This window comes from Staurois parvus, unplaced genomic scaffold (genome assembly GCF_062004578.1).
Source record: "Staurois parvus isolate SC_StPar_1 unplaced genomic scaffold, SC_StPar_1.0 ptg000618l, whole genome shotgun sequence".
Classification (NCBI taxonomy): Eukaryota; Metazoa; Chordata; class Amphibia; order Anura; family Ranidae; genus Staurois; species Staurois parvus.
In genome coordinates this window covers 3437013-3456239 of record NW_028318414.1, presented here as the reverse complement: position 1 = coordinate 3456239, position 19227 = coordinate 3437013, and positions in this window count along the sequence as shown.

Here is a 19227-nt window from a genome sequence, read left to right as displayed (position 1 = left end):
TAAACTACCTCTTTTTTAAGTAGTATTTCAATCAATTTTAAGTTTAAAATCAGTAACTGGATAAAGTATGGGACAGGGAGAGATTTATTTTAAGCTGGGCAGTGTCATATATTGTGCAGAGTGTTCGAATACACTGCAATCATTAGGTTAGCTACTGCATCCTCTAAAGATCTACATTTTTTTTTTCTTTTTTGAAGAATATCGTTTTTATTGGAAATGTAAGTGGCACAAAATAAGAAAGGCAGGTATATTAGGCAAGTCGTTAAACTGTAACAATGCATCTGGCCCAGTGATGCTTTTGTATACATATTAATACCAGGCAGAGAAATGTGTGTGTGGTCTGTCTATCCCATGCATTTCAAGTGTGAGCGGTTGTATGGTTTATAAAAAGTTGTTCAGGATGGGATGTATATGATCGTGAATGGCTCCCTGCATACTTTGTGGTGTGCCTAACTGGCATTAGTGTTCCTAGTCAAGAAAGCTTTTAAAAGGGTTGCATGTAGAAAGAAACCCTTCTATTTCCTTAAAATGATGTAAGGTAGGGTGGAGTGAACATTAAATATAGCAGAATAATGGGGTGAAGGTTGGCTTTCCTCGGATCTGTGTGACTGATAGCGGTGGGCCAATAAAGGTGAAATTTGATTCAAATGGATCTACTTAAATGTGATTTTTCCTTCAAAGAAGTTGATGATTGAAATCTAGTATGGCTGGACTCTGTTTTGGTCCTAGACTGCTTCCTCTCTGAAAGAGACAAAGGAAGCACTCACCAAACAGTACATTCTTGTATGTGTAGCTGGCTGCCTATAGTGCCATCAGGGTATGCTAGTCTTCAATAAGCCTTAACACAGGTCTTTTTGTGTGTTCTGCTATGTTTCTGGTGAATAGTCCTTCCATATACAATATTTGACATAGCTCTCTGGACCTTTTGACAACAAAGGCTATATGGCTGCTCAGGTGCAGAAGAAAAATCCTTGAAGAGTTTTTTTGTTTTGCTTTTTAGTTTGTTTTTCAGGGCCCTGTAAAAATTGAAACTTGCTAAGGAATTTTTAGGGGCCATAGCAGTAGATGGTTCAGCAGGGAATGACACAAAAGGTAACTGCAGACGTCTTTGATATAGCCTGTTTTAAAATTCCAGTTTTGCTTTAATATGACACTGTTATCCTGGGTCATTTCCCAGGCAAATCACATGGGGGGTAATATAATAAAACGTTTGTGATGTACTTCTGGTGGTGGGTATGTATTCAGAAGCTTGGCTCCAAATTATGACAATTCTGAGTGTTTTAACATTTGATGGGGATCCTGATGTAAGAGGAGATACTGATGGGGACTATGATGCAAGGGGGTTTTCTGATGGGGACTTTCGTGTAAAGGAGGTCATCTTTGGGGATCCTGATGTAAAGGGGAACTCTGATTTGGACCCTGATGTAAGGCGAGACTCTGCTGCAAAGGAGACTTTGATGTGGACTCTGATATAAGGTAACTCTGAGGGGGACTTTCCCCTGAAGATTGATCTCTGCAGTCACTTTTGCAGCAGTTGTTTTCTTATTCCGGGTCACAATCCTGTACAATGTCCTTTTGTCTCTTTCAGTCAGTTGACCATGTCAACTGCGCTTATGCTTATCAAACAATGTTTTCCTGGAAACTGTATATGGCGTAATAACCTTTGATACTGTACCTCATGACACAGCAAATAATTTGGCAACTTCAATCACAGAGGCAGTGGTGTATTTAAGTTTTGTGCTGCCCTAGGCAACACCAAAAGTGGACCCCCAACACCCCCCCCTTCCGCAGAAAGAGACTGACACCAATCAACACCACCACCCCCCGCAGAGAGAGCCTGTCATTGACTAAATTGACCCCTGCTCCCCCCACCCAAGAGATCCCCCCATACACTGGCCACCAACCCCCCCCCTTCCCGTCAAGAGAGAGAAGACACTCACCTTCACAGCTCTGGACAACCCCGGGAATGAGAATCGGGCTCTGCATACACCATCAAGCAGCCCAGAGCCTCCCTCAGATCCCATCTGGTCCCCATGTCGCTTGTGTGTCTTTTTCCGCCTCTTCTTCGGGGGGGGGGCAGTGTTGCCCCCCTGAAAAATGCTGCCCAACGTGAAACATGGCATCACTTTTACATCGGCTAATCAGGTAGTGTTTCCATTTTTTTGTCCAACCCTGTAAGTATACTTTTGTTGAAAAAAATCACTCCAGTTATTTTTTAACATTGCAAAATGAATTGCAGACTCTTATCTCTTCATGCTCAGTGGATGCATAGGCTAGGTGCACATCTGTGAAAGTGCGGGAATGTGTGTAAATTGCACGCATTTCCACACTTACATGCAGCAGCACACAAAATGTGGTGTTTTAATGAAAACGCATGGGGGTGCCATTAACTTAGAATGGTAGCCCCACACACTGAAACATGTGGTGCAGTTTCTCCTACACAGAATCACATGGTACCAAGGCATCTAAAAGAAAAGTGCAGGAATATTTTTCCTGCAGGAAAATGCAAACACAGCAGCCCATTCAAAGGTAAATGTGGCACACAGAACACACTAATGTGAACCTAGCCTTACACATGGATTCTGGTCACTGCTTCCTTCCTGAGTGCCAAGTAGGAGGACCTGCCTGCTATAATCACACAATTAGTCCCAATGCTAAAATAAGGCTGCATTCACACTTGAGTGTTTTGTAGCTTGAAGCTTGCATTTCGAAGCTCAAAAAAATTCAAACTTAAAAAATCAATTGTTCTCTATGGTGCCTATTCACGCGATCAGGTGTGAACAGGCACCATAGAAAACAATTGATTTTTTAAGTTTGAGCTTTTTTTGTATCTTCAAGCTATAAAACACTCAAGTGTGAATGCAGCCTAAGAGACACCTGCTAAACAAAAATGTGAATTTAACACAGTGGCTAAGTGGTTAGCACTTCCACCTAGCAGCACTAGGATTGTCGGTTTGAATCTCAACCACAGTACTACCTGCCTGGAGTTTGCATGTTCTCCCTGTGCCTAGGTTTCCTCCATTTCTGCCATCACTCCAAAGGCATGCTGGTAGGTTAATTCACTCCTGTCTAAATTGGTCCTAGTATGTGTATGTATGAATGTGAGTTAGGGACCTTAGATTGTAAGCCCCTTGAGGGTTAGGAACTGATGTGAATGTACAATATATATATGTAAATTGACAGTGCTATATAAGTACCCGGAATAAAATAAATAAATAAAAATACCCCCACACTGCTAAAAAGGGAAAACAAATACTAATATATGCCTAAAATAATAATACACAGTAATTCCAAAACTGCTAACATTACTATTAAATTGTCCAACACAGCAACAACCGAATATTATGCAATCCGTGACCTTTCATACAATAAAAGATTGCCTGATATATGTGCAATACACGTGTTGTCAAGTGCCTGCTATGTTACTATGCTGTTCAGGGGCACTTACAGGCGAGGCTGTGATCGAGCCTCTTTCCCCCTAGTTCTCAGTACTGGGACAGCCACATCACTTCCTGTTAGCAGAGTAGAGCCATTTTTCCTGAGCGGCAGAGGATCTTGGGACCTGTAGTTCTACAATAAATAAATACTGTATTCCTGAATGCTGAGTGAACTACACATGCCAGAGGACTGGTGAACCAGAAGGATTCTTGGAGAACAGATATATTCTACTGCAAGTGGCAGGCTCACTTTCTAGGCATGGGATTCAGGGATGGATGCAGGGAGAGTGCCATTCTCCTGTAGAGAGAGAATGAAGGTCTGCGTCTGCAGAACTTTGGCAGCAGATCTGCATTGCTGGTACCCCAATCACCACACAGGGATAGCAACAGTTCTCTGCACTGGGACTGCCACTGTAGAGCCCCACGCAGCCAGCGCTGTTCAGCTATTAGGTGGTTACTCTACACATCTCTGCAGACATTCATGAGTCTGAGCGAGAACTCTGTGATCCAGGATTGGTGAGCAGGTAGATGCCCAGCCTCTTTCTGTCATCACTCTAGAGACACTGCATGCAGACATCTTTACACCTCACTTACTAGGAGATCTTTGCTTTGAGCAGTACCACAGCAATAACCAGTATTCAATAATATTTAGAGGCCCCACCATTGCTAGCAGAAGACAGCAGATACCACCATATTAGGAACTTTTAGCATCACAGGACTCAGGCTGCAGTTGATAGATAAAGGGACTTCTTTCTTTCTAAGGCAATTGTTACTCAAACAAGGGTACCTACATATATTTACACAGGAGCAGGGGTGGACTGACCATCTGGGAACTAGGGCACTGCCCGAGGGTCCGGGGTCAGTAGGGGGCCCCATGAGATGCCCCTGGTACCTTTAATAGGCTTTTTTGGGTGTGGGTGAGGATACAGAGGCCCAATGATCCCCTATTGCCCAGGGGCCCCATGAGTTGTCAGTCTGCCCCTGTACAGGAGAATACACTTATATAGGGTTTTCTGCATGCCCTTTGTAGTGCAGGTGGCCCAGAGAGGAGCTGACAAGCCAACAAGCCATATCTTTCCCCTTTTACTGCTGGTGTTGCATTTAAATGGTTGAAGCTTATTTCACATAACTGTATAATCTGTTAAACATTGACTGTTTCTGTTGTACTAGTGTTTTTGCTTTCATGCTTTAATTAGGGTTGTGCATGCTAACCCCATTATTCCTTAGATCTACTCTTTTAAGCAAATGCTTACGATTATAAAGAATTGTGTATTTTGCATTTTTATCTTCGATTGCTGAAATATGTCTGAACCCAGAGTGTCAGAGGTGTCAAGAAACTTGTAAGGTCAGGGCAACCACTCGGGACAAGCATAATCGAGTGGTCCCTACGGGGGTAGCGCTATACATGGTATCAAACAATATAATCTCAAAACAAATGGTATAAATATAAATAAATTATTGTGTAAGGCTTGTGATAAATATCCGTTGTCTAAACATCAATTAAAGTGCAATATATGAGGTGGTATCAAAAGGTTTAGAGAATAGTTATGTAACACCCCAACAGATGGCAGCACAAGGCTGCACGCACAATCACAGGGAGCACCAACCTTAATAAGCCAGTGTGCAAAAAGACATTGTCCTGTGTACATAGAGAACTGTGCAACTGGTGCTATTCTGACCATGTGTATTACCACATCTGCTATTTCATCATGGACAGCAAGTTAGAACAAAAGCAAACGTGAAATTCTGCATGAAACTGCACAATTCTGCCACAGAGACATTTGACATGATTTGGCAAGTTTACAGCGATGCTGCAATGAGTGATTCAAGATGTTTTGGCAGGCATGCTTCAAGAGCAGAAACAAATCACTGGAAGATGACAAAAGATCAGGAAGACCTTCAACGTACTCAACCCCCAACAATGCCCACTTCCTGAAGATCCAGCTCAAAGGTCACTGTTTTGACAACATTGCAGAGATCCAGCGATTTGCAACAGTTTCACACCAGATGTACACAGGACGATGTCTTTTGGCATACTGACTTATGAAGGTCGGTGCTCCCTGTGACTCTCTATGCTGCCATCTGTTGGCTTGTTACAAAACTAGTCTTGAAACTTTTTGACATCACCGTGTTGATTTTCCACACTTCACAGCTGTGCTCTTCTCCAAACATCCGGAGGACGCAATGCATTGGATGGGCATGGCTTCTGATGCCATTCATTTGACAGATCAACAGTGGGACTGTATTCTATACATCTGGGTTCTAGCTCTAGGAAGCGGTTGTTTTAATAATTTAAAACCGTAAGCGTAATTCCTTTGGTACATTAAAAATAAATATTCCAATGACTACAATGAGGCTTTAGTTTCTTTTATGGGCTTGTGAGGCATTGTAGAACTGATACAGGAGTGTGGAGAGAAACCTGTGGGATTCGGAGTGGAATTTAAAATATCCCTATCAAGCAGAAGTTCTGGGGTAAGCCATCTTAAAGTGATTGAAAATAACAAACATGCCATACTTACCTTCTATGTGCAATGGTTTCGCACAGAGCAGCCAGGTCCACCTTTTCTTGCTGGTGCTCCTGGCTCCTCCTCTTCTTGGTATGCATTCAAAGGAAGCTGCGTCCTATTGTGGCACACTTATGTGCTGAATCCCAAGCCGCCTCTGTGCGTCTATAAGACACACAGAGAGCTGCTTAGCCCCACCCCCTGCTCCCATCTTTACGGGCTGTGATTGACAGCAGCGGGAACCCATGGCTCTCACTGCTGTGTTTGAGCCAATGTGGTGGGAGAGAGCTGAGAGGGCCTCTGCTCTCCTGCACATCGCTGGATCAAGATCGAGCTCAGAGGGGTATTTGAGGGGGCTGGGGGGAGCTGCTGCATGCAGAATGCTTTTTTTTTATCTTACTGCATAAAAAGCACGAAGGTAAAAAACCTTCTGCCTTTACAACCTCTTTAATACTGAAAACCTGGGTTTGACCATCTATCTTATGCTAAGGTTCATTATTACAGGTGAGAGTACACCTGACTGGGCACAGTGGTGTTTGGAGAAGAGCACAGCTGTAAAGTGTGAAATAATAATATACTACACTTTATTTCACCTTAGAAAATGGACATTTATCACAAGGGTTACACAATAATTTATATGTATACTGTTTGTTTCACTTTTATTTCACTTGTGGCACATTAAAAGTTTTTTTTATATAATTGTGAGATTATGTTGGTTGATACTGTGTATTGCACAGATATCAGTTAATGTTTTATTTTATGAAAACTCACTGATTGGAGCACTGCACTGATTGCATAATAAAATAAGAGATACCTGCTGACAAAGCAGTAAGACAATTACATGAACAGAACGTTTCTTGGAACGTTCAGTACATGAACATCCCCAGCTGCCATGGTTACGTGGAAATGAAATCTGAATTTTTTGGCATTAGTCGAAAATTACGGCTATCTCCAAAATAAAATAAAAATGTCATTTTTTAACAATATAAAATAAAAAGTTCCTTATGCAGGAACTATTCTAAATCCAGCATCATACTAACTGGTAAAGTTTACTCAATGTATTGTTTACATAGTGTCAAAACCTATTAAGCAAACATGATTATATGATGAAATGTAATTCGATAAAACCCCTGAAGCAGCCCCTGAATCATGTATTTTACAGACCCAATGGAAATTAATTTTGGAGGCACGTTTGTGATTTTGTTTATTTTTTATACATAAAGTTGTTTTACAAATGTGGTTTGCAAATAAAGATATGTTTGTATATTTATGTTCTTGAATAAAATAGCATTTGCAATGCAAATTAAAGAGAATTATGGCTCTCCTGTCTGGCATATTTCTATCTGAACATCTTTAAGACTCTAGGTTAATTTAATATGAAACTAAACCAAAATATTTTCTGGATGGAAAGGCAGTACAACAAAAACAAGTATAATTATCACTAGAAGAATTGTATTAAATTTAAGTGAAATAATTTATACCTAAAATAATACTATAATAAAAATGTAGAACAGATTTTACCTAGTACGAAACAAGCGGATTTAGCTTTTTAAAATATATGTGCTAAAAAAATCTTTAAAGTGACACTAAACAATATCCTTATCCTCCAAAAATAATTCATATACACCCACTGCTTAATGGTCCTGTAATATCTTTTTCATGAACCTGTTTCTTACTAGGTTTTTCTGCTTCCTTGTAACAGCTTTTGTGAGCTCTTGAACATTTCTTTCACTCCCTCACTTGTATGCACACTTCAAATCCCATAGTCCATTGTAGCACTACCCCCTTAGAGGCCTCTGGATTTTAATGGGTCCCCCTATGTTCTGCACGGCCAGGCAACATGCATTTCCCACACTTTGCACACTGGAATCAGTAAACAATCCTTGAGCTTGGTTTAGTGATTTTATTAAGATGTTAAGCTTGGATAAGGTCTAGGGGTATATGGGATGCCCGAGGAACTGCAGAACTTGAAGACAAACTTCATAGCAGCTATGTACAAAAATTCAGACAGCAACAGTCTATTTCCGTGAAAAGCTTCAAAGATTCTTTCTAGTGTACCTCCTCAGACTCCAGATGATTCATTCTCTTCACCTAGCTGCAATGAGAGTATTCCCTGGGCAAAGGGGGCAAAGAGCTGTTAATTTAGAAACAGTCCCAGAAGAGAAGCTGGTTGGGTCTTGCACCTAACTCCCCTCTCCCCTTATCTGTCCCAGGGTGTGTAAGAGTACTAACGCTGCCCTTTCCTGTCAGCTTAGTGGGTTGATGGCTGCCTTAAGGCCTTTCACTGGGCTGGCTTCTTCCATACTGCTCAGGATGATCTCTCAAAGATACAGTGGTACAGTGGAAATGCTCTGTTTGAGTGACTTGCCTGTATGTGGGTTCCCCTTCCAGGGGCCCCCTCCCAGGCTCCACACTTCAGCCTTCCTCAATCCATCTTCCACCCGACACTGCACACATGCGCCCAGGCTCTGCCACTTTTGAGGGTTGCCCTGGTCACCATGTCCATTCTCCTGCCAGGAGATTGGCCAAAGTTCCTCAAACATGCAGATCTGGGCCTCCACCCCTCCTCCAGAAAGGTTTCTGGAGAGGTGGGAGGGCTCTAGAAGCCCTGACCTGATAGAGCTTCCTAGTTTGTCCTGAGATGAACTCCTGCCTCACTCTCAGGACGATTCATCCCAGGCTGCTAGTCAGCCTCTGCCTAAAAAAAGAAAACAACAAACAGTCTATCTAGCTAACCTGCAGGGCATTACACCATAATTCCTAGTCCAATGTGGGAGTGAGCAAAGGAGGGCAACTATGTTCCTATGTTGTGAAGCTCAGGACCATGGAGAATGAATGTAGCCACCCTTTAACCATTTCAATACCGGGCACTTTTACCCCCTTCCTGCCCAGGCCATTTTTCAGGTTTCAGCGCTCTCACATTTTGAATGACAATTGCGCAGTCATACAACATTGTACCCAAACTAAAATTTTATCATTTTCTTCACACAACTAGAGTTTTCTTTTGGTGGTATTTAATCACTGCCTGGGTTTTTATTTTTTGCTAAATTAACAAAAAAAGACCGAAAATTTTGAAAAAAAACAAGTTTTTCTTTGTTTCTGTTGTAAAAGTTTGCAAATAAATAATTGTTCTTCATACATTTAGGCCAAGATGTATTCTGCTACATGTCTTTGGTGAAAATAACCCAAATTAGGATGTATTTTTTAGTTTGTAGGAAAGTTATAGAGTTCACAAACTATGGTATAGATCTGAATATTGATCAATCCTGAAGTACTGACAGCCAATCTAATTTCTTGAGGTCCAAGAATGTCAGAACAGTACAGATATCCCCCAAATGACCCCTTTTTGCAAAGTAGACAGTCCGACGTACTTCATAAGAGGCATGGCTAGTTTTTTGAAGTTGTATTTTTTTGGTCATAATTTTTCGGAAAATGATAAAATTAAAAAAATTATTTTCACTATTTTTTTTTTACATACTGTCACCAGTGCAGTACAGCGTCATCATATAACTGGCATGGCAGTGATCAGGGACACTGACTGGTGACAGTATGAAAAATGTATATATATTTTTTTTTTATTTTTTGTAATTTTTTTTTTATTATTTTAAATTTTTTATTTTTTTATTAAATTTTTTCTTTTTTTAAGATTTTTTTTTCATATTTCACTATGACCAAGTAGTACAATGTTACCATAGTAACATTGTACTACTTTGGGGAAGTGATCAGTATTTTTTTTTTTTTTACACAATTTGCTTATAGCAAAGAATTACTTTGCTATAAGCAAGCATTTACCTGAATGACATCGATTCATTCAGGGTTTTTTTTTTTTTTTTGTGCTTAGCTGTGATTTGGCCACAGCTAATCACATGACATGTGCATGTGATCGCTGTGACCATTCACAGCTAGATACTAGTATACAATGGATGGCATGAATGAAGCCATCCATTGTATACAACTGTCATGTGACCTGCTGTGATTGGTCACAGCAGGTCACATGGTACCGGCAACGGGGGCGGTACTCAGATCTGTCATTGGCCGTGTCCGAGGTACACGGCCAGTGACAGATCGCGCCGCTGCATGGCTCTGCAAGCGCGCAAACTACGCATGCCTGGGAGTACGCCATATGGCGTCCACCTGGAAATCTAAAGCATTTTTCCGGCCACCAAACGGCTATTGGCTGGGTGGCTAATGGTTAACAGGAAGTTGAATCACAGCTGCAGAAAAAAGAAACATTTGGAGCAGGGGCGGACAACTCATGGGGCCCCCGGGCAATAGGGGATCATGGGGTCCCTGTGTCCTTGTTCAAACTCAAAAAAGCCTATGAAAAAGGTACCAGGGGAATCCCATGGGGCCCCCTACTGACCCTGGGCCCTCGGGCAGTGCCCGAGTTTCCAAATGGTCTGTCCACCCCTGATTTGGAGAGATTAAGGAGTCTGAGAGCAATAGAAGGTACTTTTAGATTCAGAATACATGCCACCATACCATGGTTTAGTGTGCATTTTTGTTTTCAATCTTTTTATTGAGTTAAAGAAAGGTAGAACTACAACAAAGAGCATGACATTGTACTTTTGTGTTTTTATATATATTTATATGTTATTATAGCGCTGCACCTTATATATGGTCTCTATATATATATATCTATATACAAATAAGAATGTCAGTCCTCAACTAGGCAGCAAGGACACTGCATTTTCTCACATAAGGGAGAACTTAAAGCTGGATTCCATAACCATTCCTATATAAACCACAAACATAAAAGACAGAATTTGCCATACAAAGCTAGCTCAACAGTAAGGAGCACACAATATCATACACATGAACCACGTCTTAAGTCTTGTTATTTTATTGAACTTTCAATTTCGAAGGTATGTACTGTATAAAGTTTATATACTTAGCTGTTAGTACCTACATTACCTCTGAATAGTAGTATAGCATAAGCAACAGATCAGAACCACTTTCTTCAACAGCCATACCCAGCTAGATATGACATATAATAAAACACACACAAATTTATTGTAAAAAGTGAAATGGCCACAAAGAAGGGCAAAAAGAAAAACAAGGTACTAAGAAGACGAAACAAATTAACATATTAAAATCCAAAAGCTATATTTGATCCACCAAGTACTCCTTTTGCAGCAGTACAAAAATATCAAGTGCATCAAAGACCCTCAAAGAATGTTTTCAGCATTAGGGTGAGACATCCAGGTATTCCATTTTTTGTAAAAGCTATCTGCCCTTAATTGCCTAAAGGCTAGCATTTTTTTCATATTGACAATGTGTATTTAAAAGCCGTTTTACCTCAGAAAGGATTGGGTTATCAGGAAGCCGTAAGCGCGACCCATATAACCTTGGCAAAATCCCAGCGTCAGAGCGTCCTCTGGCAACTAGGGGGGCTTCCTAATCGATCCCGCTTAAACTCCCGGCTTTTAAACCATTTTCCTGAAGCCGTCAAATAGTGGGCAGGCACCACACCCACCACAGGAGGAGCTAGCAGAAGGGTCCCGCGAGGATTACAGAGTCACGCTCAACCACCATGTTGATCCCACATCGTTATCTGAAAAGTCACATTTTTGCTTCTTATCTACCCTAAACTTCTTCTCATCTACTTCAAACTTGTTCTCAGCTACCCTAAACCTAAAGATTTCTAACTTCTCAAGCAAGTAGACATCTTTAAATGGATTTTTATCTTCTAATGTGACATACTAGATGTCATAAACATGTTCAATTTCCATAAACAAGTTTTTATCTTGCTCTAAGCAGAATGTTTTGTAACTCTGTTCCTTTGGCTTAGAGAAATTACATCAGTCACCTCTCATGCTCCTGGTATTTGGGCAACAATGCTTTATTGTAAAAATTACTCAAGAAACAAAGGGTCCAAGGCCAACACATTTCATAGGCATTACACTCCCTTTCCCATTTTTTCAAAGAACCCGGGAGGATCAGTACCCTCCATATCTATGAGGATCTTATATATCCTAGAGGTAGCTTGTTTAGGAGCTGTATTCACATTCAACAACTTTTCAAATGGGTACATATCCTCCTCGGCCCTCAGTGGATGAGGGAGCGATGAAACAAAATGTCCTAATTGCCCATACCGCCACTCATCTCATCTTATAAAAAAATTCACTTATTTCCAGCTCTTGATACGTGTGTAACTTACCCTTAGTCAAAATATCCTTCAAACGTGCATTCTTATCTTTAATCCATTTACCAAAAATGATATCCTTCCCTGGAGGGAAATACTCTGTACCCACAAAAGGAATCAGTATGGAATTATATTTCAATCCTTTCTGCTTCTGAATTTTGTCTCAAACACTTAACACTTTTTTTGTTAAAGAACTAATATTATCATCTAGTGAACGAAATTTATGTGGTATCCATACAATCTTCCCTAACTGTACCTTACTTAGTGTTCCTTCCATATTTACCCATCCTTTCCCTTGTGAATTAAATGTCCATTCTACTATTTGTGATAATGATACCACAAAATAATATTTTCTAACATTAGGCAACCCATTCCCCCATTCTGTTTTACCCTACACAATACCTCTTATCTAATTCTCTATTTCTTATTTGCCCATATAAACCTGAGTATCAACTTCTTTATTATCCCAAAAAAAGACCCTGGCAGGCTTATTGGGAGCATGTGGAACTTATAAAGAATCTTTGGAAATATCACCACTTTAACCAGATTTATGCGACCTATCCAAGAAGCTCCACCCTTTGAGAGTCTCCCCAACTCATCCTTTATTTCATTTATTAAAGGGATATAATTGGCCAGGTATAAACTTTTTATTGAGGGCATTAGTTTCATTCCCAAGTAGCCTATTTCTTTTTCCTTCCAAATGAATGGAAACTCTTTTTGAAGAATCAACTTCTCTTGCTTTGGAATGTTAATATTTAGGATCTCTGACTTTGCGGGGTTTTTTTCATGTTTGACAGCTCGCCATATTGTTTTAAAAGTCTCATTAGATTAGACAATCTTATTCTAGGATTTACTATATAAAATAACATATCATCTGCGTAGACTGCCACCTTGTGCTCCACATCCCCAGTCTTTATTCTTACTATATCTACACTCCATCTCACCCTTGCTAAGATAGGATCTAGTGATAACACAAACAGCAATGGAGATATTGGGCATGTTGGAGATACAAAAGCATGTACTATATAGTATTGTGTGTTAATATTACTTGACCAGTAGATGGCACTGTACACTAAGGTTACCAGTTGTGCATATGTGTAAAACTTGTTGGTTCTCTCTCTTCCTTCCTCTCTTCCTCTCTTCAAAACCAAGATGTCTGCTGAAATGCTCTGTATGTTTGCAACTTAAGCCACACAAGTAAAACAGAGTTCTGCCTCATCGCTACCAGTGTCTTCTCTAACACATAACCAACAGGGCATCCCTGTCTCGTACCATTGAACATTTTAAATGACTGGTAGAGGGATCCGTTGACTTTAACCTCCACCGTGGGACCATTATAAAGCCTTTTTATCCAATTCAACATCTTGTGCCCTAGCCACAAATATTCTAATGTATCGAATATAAATCCCCAATCCATCCTGAGAAGGCCTTCTCGGCATCTATTGACAGCAATATTGTCGGCTGCTTTTCTCTCTTTACTTTTTGTAATAGGAGCAATAACCATTATCTCATCCCTCTCTTCCAGGGATAAACCACACCTGACCCAGGTGTATCCATTCCTACATCAGCTCCTTCAATCTAGTTGCCAAGACCTTAGCATATAGTTTTGTGTCAGCGTTTAATAAGGATATGGGCCTATAGCTCGCACACTGTGAACTATCCTTACCTTCTTTGAGTATAATAGTTATATGTGCTTGCAATGATTGTTCTCTCATTTGCATCCCCTCTCCTATTACATTCATATAATTGCACACTTTTGAGACCAACAGGTCTCTAATTTTTTTAAATAATCTACAGTAAATCCATCCAGGGCTCTTTCCTGAGGCTGTGTTTGTCAGGGCCACGCTGATTTCCTCCAGGGTTATAGTTATTTCAAGGGCCACTAATTTATCTTCAGCTATTCTGGACATCTTCAATTTTTTTAAGTATATTCAGAGATTTTACTTAGCATACCCTCCAAAAATGTTACTGGATTTTTATTTGGGCAGTAAATATTAACTAGTGTATGATCCATTCCTTGTAGATTTCCCTTCAGGAATAGGAACCGACTCTCTGGGTGCTCCAATCTCCCCTCCAGGGTGAAACTAACATTTTTTGAAAACCCGATTACTACTCCTTTAGCTCTTTTAACTGGGGAATCGGCATAATACCATGTTGAATAGTACTTCGAATATAACTTAACATTTGTATCATTAGTTAAGTGTGTCTCTTGGAGAAACACTACATCTATTGCATGTTGGTATATTTCCCTAAGAATCTTATGTCTTTTTGTCGGGGAATTTAATTCTTTCACATTATAAGTCATGAACTTGATCAAGCTTATTTGTACTATTCCTTCTCTGTCTCATCCTTTTTCCTACTCTGGGGACACAGATATAAGTAACTTGAGAACATTCCCCCCCTCTTACTATCTCTCCCCCCACCCCCCCAGAACCCCACAATCCCCCACCCTCCTCCCACCCTAGCCCCCTTCCCCTACATCCTTCATGACCTACATAGTGCCCTGCAATATGTCATGGATAGTTTCCACTAATGGTTCCAAATTTGGGTTGAAACTCAAAACACACACGTCCACTCCAATCCCTAGATCATATCATTGGTTAGATTAGAGTCTGACAGCATGTCCGACCTCTGGACCACCAGCCTGCATGAAATTCTCTTTTGCCCCTCCATCCCTCCCAACCATCCCCACACCTAGGCAGGAAGGGATCGAGGGCAAGAAAAACTGTAACATCGTCGGGAGTGGCTTGGGAGACATAGGAGCGAGGGAATGGAAAAAAAAACGCCCTCTCCAATTTTATCCGCCGATCCGCCCCCCACTACATCTTACCTCCTTCTTCTTCCTAGTTACCAGCTGCCATTTTCCTACTCCCTGCCCACTACTCACATTGAGACCCTCTGTCCGCCCTTCAAGTTCTATATTTTGTAGATCAAGTTTCTCACAAAAGTCACTAAAGTCTTCAGGGAACCTTAGTCTTGCTGATTTCCCATCTTTCCAGCCAATCTAGCATGCTGGAAAGCTCCAGTTATAACAAACTTTTTTCTCTCTCATATGTTCCAGTAATGGTTTCAAAGATTTTCTTGCCAGTGACTCTGGAGAAATGTCAGCAAAAAATGTGCAACTTTGTTTCCTCACATTTTCTTTCAGTAGTGTCCCGCAGACTCTTCTATATTCTTTTCCTATCTGCGTAGTAATGAAATCAAACAATCACATCTTTAGTCCTATCTGCCGATACTCCTACAGGCCATCTAATCCTGCATGCTCCCTCAATTTGCAATTTTTTCTGACGCTGGTCTTCCCATAATTGGGTTACATACTCTCTTTATTTTCTCCTCTAAATCCTCTGCCTAATCTTCTTCTGGATGGCCCCGGATCCTTAAGTTCTTTCTTCTATCACGGTTCTCCTGGTCCTCTAACTTATATGAGAGCTTTCTCTGTTCTCTATGCATCTCCTCCACCTGCATCTCCAACTTATTAATCAGTTGAGTATGTACTTCCATTACCTCTTCTACTTCTTCCAGTTACATTAGTATCCATCCCAGGTCATTATGTAGTACACCCAACTCATTTTTCAGACACTTCTCCATTTTTGCAAACATTTCCGCCATGTCAGTTTTTGTTGGTATTTGTAACATGGCTTCTTGCTGTTCCATCGCGCTCTGTTCCATTACTCTTTCCCCGCTTATCGATTCATTAATCCGGTTCTCTTCCCGAGACCCAGTTGACAGTCTGGACTGATCTCCACCGAACTTTCTAGGTCAAACTTGTTATTTTTCCTGAATTTGATTCTCTGGACTTTTTTCCAGCAGGGGCATATAATTTTTAATTGTTGTAGCCTTTACATTCGGTTGGGGGGTTTTTTAGTACCCCACCTTTAGCTTGTTTACCCTTCATTCCTGATTCAACTCACTTATTGCTCTTCTCATCTCAGTCCTCCTATGACTGTCAACTTAATAATCATCTGCTCATCTCCACCTTAGTTCTCTGTTACACAATCCTCCCCCCAGGGAAAGTCCTTTTTCTGTTTTTCTATTAATTTGGGTACCGGAGAGAGTAAAACAGTTCCACCATCAATCTAAGAAAGCCCCCCCGGGTATAGTCCTCTGTCACCCCCGCTAACACCTTCTATGCCGACCGTTCAAGAGCCAATCTGTCTCTGTTCACTTCATGGTGCCTGTCGTGACTCCCACATCCGACTTCCGAAAACACATGCGGGGGACTACCTGTGCATTTCTTAGAATCCGGGGGGTCTCTAGGTCTCTTATATTTAGTTTCTCCTCCCAGGGGGGATATACCGTATTCAGACTCAGACTGTTCATCCGTCGAGCCTCCCAGCTCTCAGGACCTTTCCAATACCCCTGCAGTGTGTAAGATCCTCTTTCACCTGGCAGCCAGGACTCCTTTTCCTCCTTCTACTCCCGGACCACCAGGATCTCCGGACTCCCAGCAGCTGCCTCCCATGGATCCTCCAGCCGCTCTGTCTTTTGGGGCAGTCCTCCACTCCTGGCAGCCACCGTTGGTACCATTTGTCCCCACACTAACCACCTCACACTCCTCGCCGGTGCTCCGCAGGATTGTCCCGGTTAATCCCAGACACTCAAACTCAGGCGGTCAGGTATAGGGCTTCATTCAAGCTTCTATCGGATATCTATAAGGAAACACTTCTAAGCCTATTGTCAGGGCTCCAGGTATGACCAGAGGTATGTGAACTGACGCAGGGAAACGCAGGCTTCAGATATGTTATAAACAATATAATTTATTAATACTAACAATACAAAACGCAGTGCAATACTAAAACATAAACACAGTGCAAACGAACCAAACCAAACCACCCACAGAAAACAATATATACAATGCAAGCGTAGTCAGGCAGGCCGGGTCAATAACAATCGGGCAGGTAGGAACAGGAGGAGCAGGCAGAGAGTAGTCAGGTCACGAGCCGGGTACAGCAACTAATGGGCAGGTAGGTACAGGGGGTCAGGCAGAGAATGGTCGGGGTCACAAGCCAGGGATCAAACAGGAGAAGTCAGCAGAAGTCAGGATCAGGCAGGGTCGGCAACGAGTCAGTCAGGCAGGAACAGGAACAAGAATGCAGGTAACAAGATACAGGGGCCCATGGAAAAACACACACCAAGGCCCAGACTGCAGGTCTGCCAATCCCTTAAATACACCTCCGTAATCAGCATCAGGTGTTTGGCTGACTGCAGGGTTGAGTCTCTGATTGCTGAGAGCACCCGCTGGCCAGCCCTGGTACTGCAGCCCACAAGGCAGGTGAGTCCCACCATTACTGGCAAGTCCATTCCTGACAGTACCCCCCCCTCAAGGAGCGGCCTCAGGACGCTCCAAACAGTCCTAGCTGGGCAAAATGTTCCACCGCCCGGGTCTGGTAACTGGCGGGATATCAAAGACTGGCACATCGGGCTGGACTCCGGGCAGAGGCACATCGGGCTGGACTCTGGGCAGCGGCACATCGGGCTGGACTCCGGGCAGTGGCACATCGGGCTGGAGTCCGGGCAGCGGCACATCGGGCTGGACTCCGGGCAGCAGCACATCGGGCTGGACTCCGGGCAGAGGCACATCGGGCTGGACTCCGGGCAGAGGCACATCGGGCTGGACTCCGGGCAGAGGCACATCGGGCTGGACTCCGGGCAGAGGCACATCGGGCTGGACACCGGGCAGAGGCACATCGGGCTGGACACCGGATCACCAGGCAGAGCAGCAGGCACCGGATCACCAGGCGGAGCAGCAGGCACCGGGCCACCAGGCGGGCAGCAGGCACCGGATCACCAGGCGGGGCAGCAGGCACCGGGCCACCAGGCGGGGCAGCAGGCACCGGGCCACCAGGCGGGGAAGCAGGCACCGGGCCACCAGGCGAGACAGCAGGCACCGGGCCCCCAGGCGGAGCGGCGGGTGCCGGACCCCCAGGAGGGGCGGCAGGCACCAGGCCCCCAGGTGGAGCGACAGGCATCGGGCCCCCAGGCGGAGCGGTGGGCGCCCCGGGCCCTCAGGCGAAGCGACAGGCATCAGGCCCCCAGGCGGAGCGGCGGGCGCCGGCCCCCCAGGCGGAGAGACAGGCATCGGGCCCCCAGGCGGAGCGGCGGGCGCCGGGCCCCCAGGCGGAGCGGCGGGCGCCGGGCCCCCAGGCGGAGCGGCAGGCACAGGGCCCCCAGGCGGGGCAGCAGGCACTGGACCCCCAGGCGGAGCGGCGGGCACCGGGTCATCAGGCACGACAGCGGGCATCGGGTCACCAGGCATCAGGTCATTTGGCTCGCCAGCGGGCAAGGCAGTGGGCACCGAGTCACCAGGCACGACAGTGGGCTCCGAGTCAACTGGCATGACCGCGGGCACTGGGTCAGACATTGGATCGTCTGGCTCGACAGCGGGCATCGGGTCACCAGGCAGCAGGTCAATTGGCTCGCCAGCGGGCATCGCGTCATCTGGCAAGGCAGTGGGCACTGAGTCACCAGGCACGACAGTGGGCTCCGAGTCAACTGGCATGACCGCGGGCACTGGGTCAGATATTGGATCGTCTGGCTCGACAGCGGGCATCGGGTCACCAGGCATGACAGCGGGCACTGGGTCATCAGGCATTGGATCGTCTGGCTCGACAGCGGGCATCGGGTCACCAGGCATGACCGCGGGCACCGGGTCATCAGGCATTGGATCGTCTGGCTCGACAGCAGGCATCGGGTCACCAGGCATGACAGCGGGCACTGGGTCATCAGGCATTGGATCGTCTGGCTCGACAGCGGGCACCTGGTCACCAGGCATGACAGCGGGCACCGGGTCATCAGGTACCGGATCGTCTGGATCGACAGCGGGCACCGGGTCATCTGGCGTTGGATCGTCTGGCTCGACAGTGGGCATCGGGTCACCAGGCATGACAGCGGGCACTGGGTCATCAGGCATTGGATCGTCTGGCTTGACAGCGGGCATCGGGTCACCAGGTATGACAGCGGGCACCGGTCATCAGGTACCGGATCTTCTGGCTCGACAGCGGGCATCGGGTCACCAGGCATGACAGCGGGCACTGGGTCATCAGGCATTGGATTGTCTGGCTCGACAGCAGGCATCGGGTCACCAGGCATGACAGCGGGCACTGGGTCAACAGGCATTGGATCGTCTGGCTCGACAGCGGGC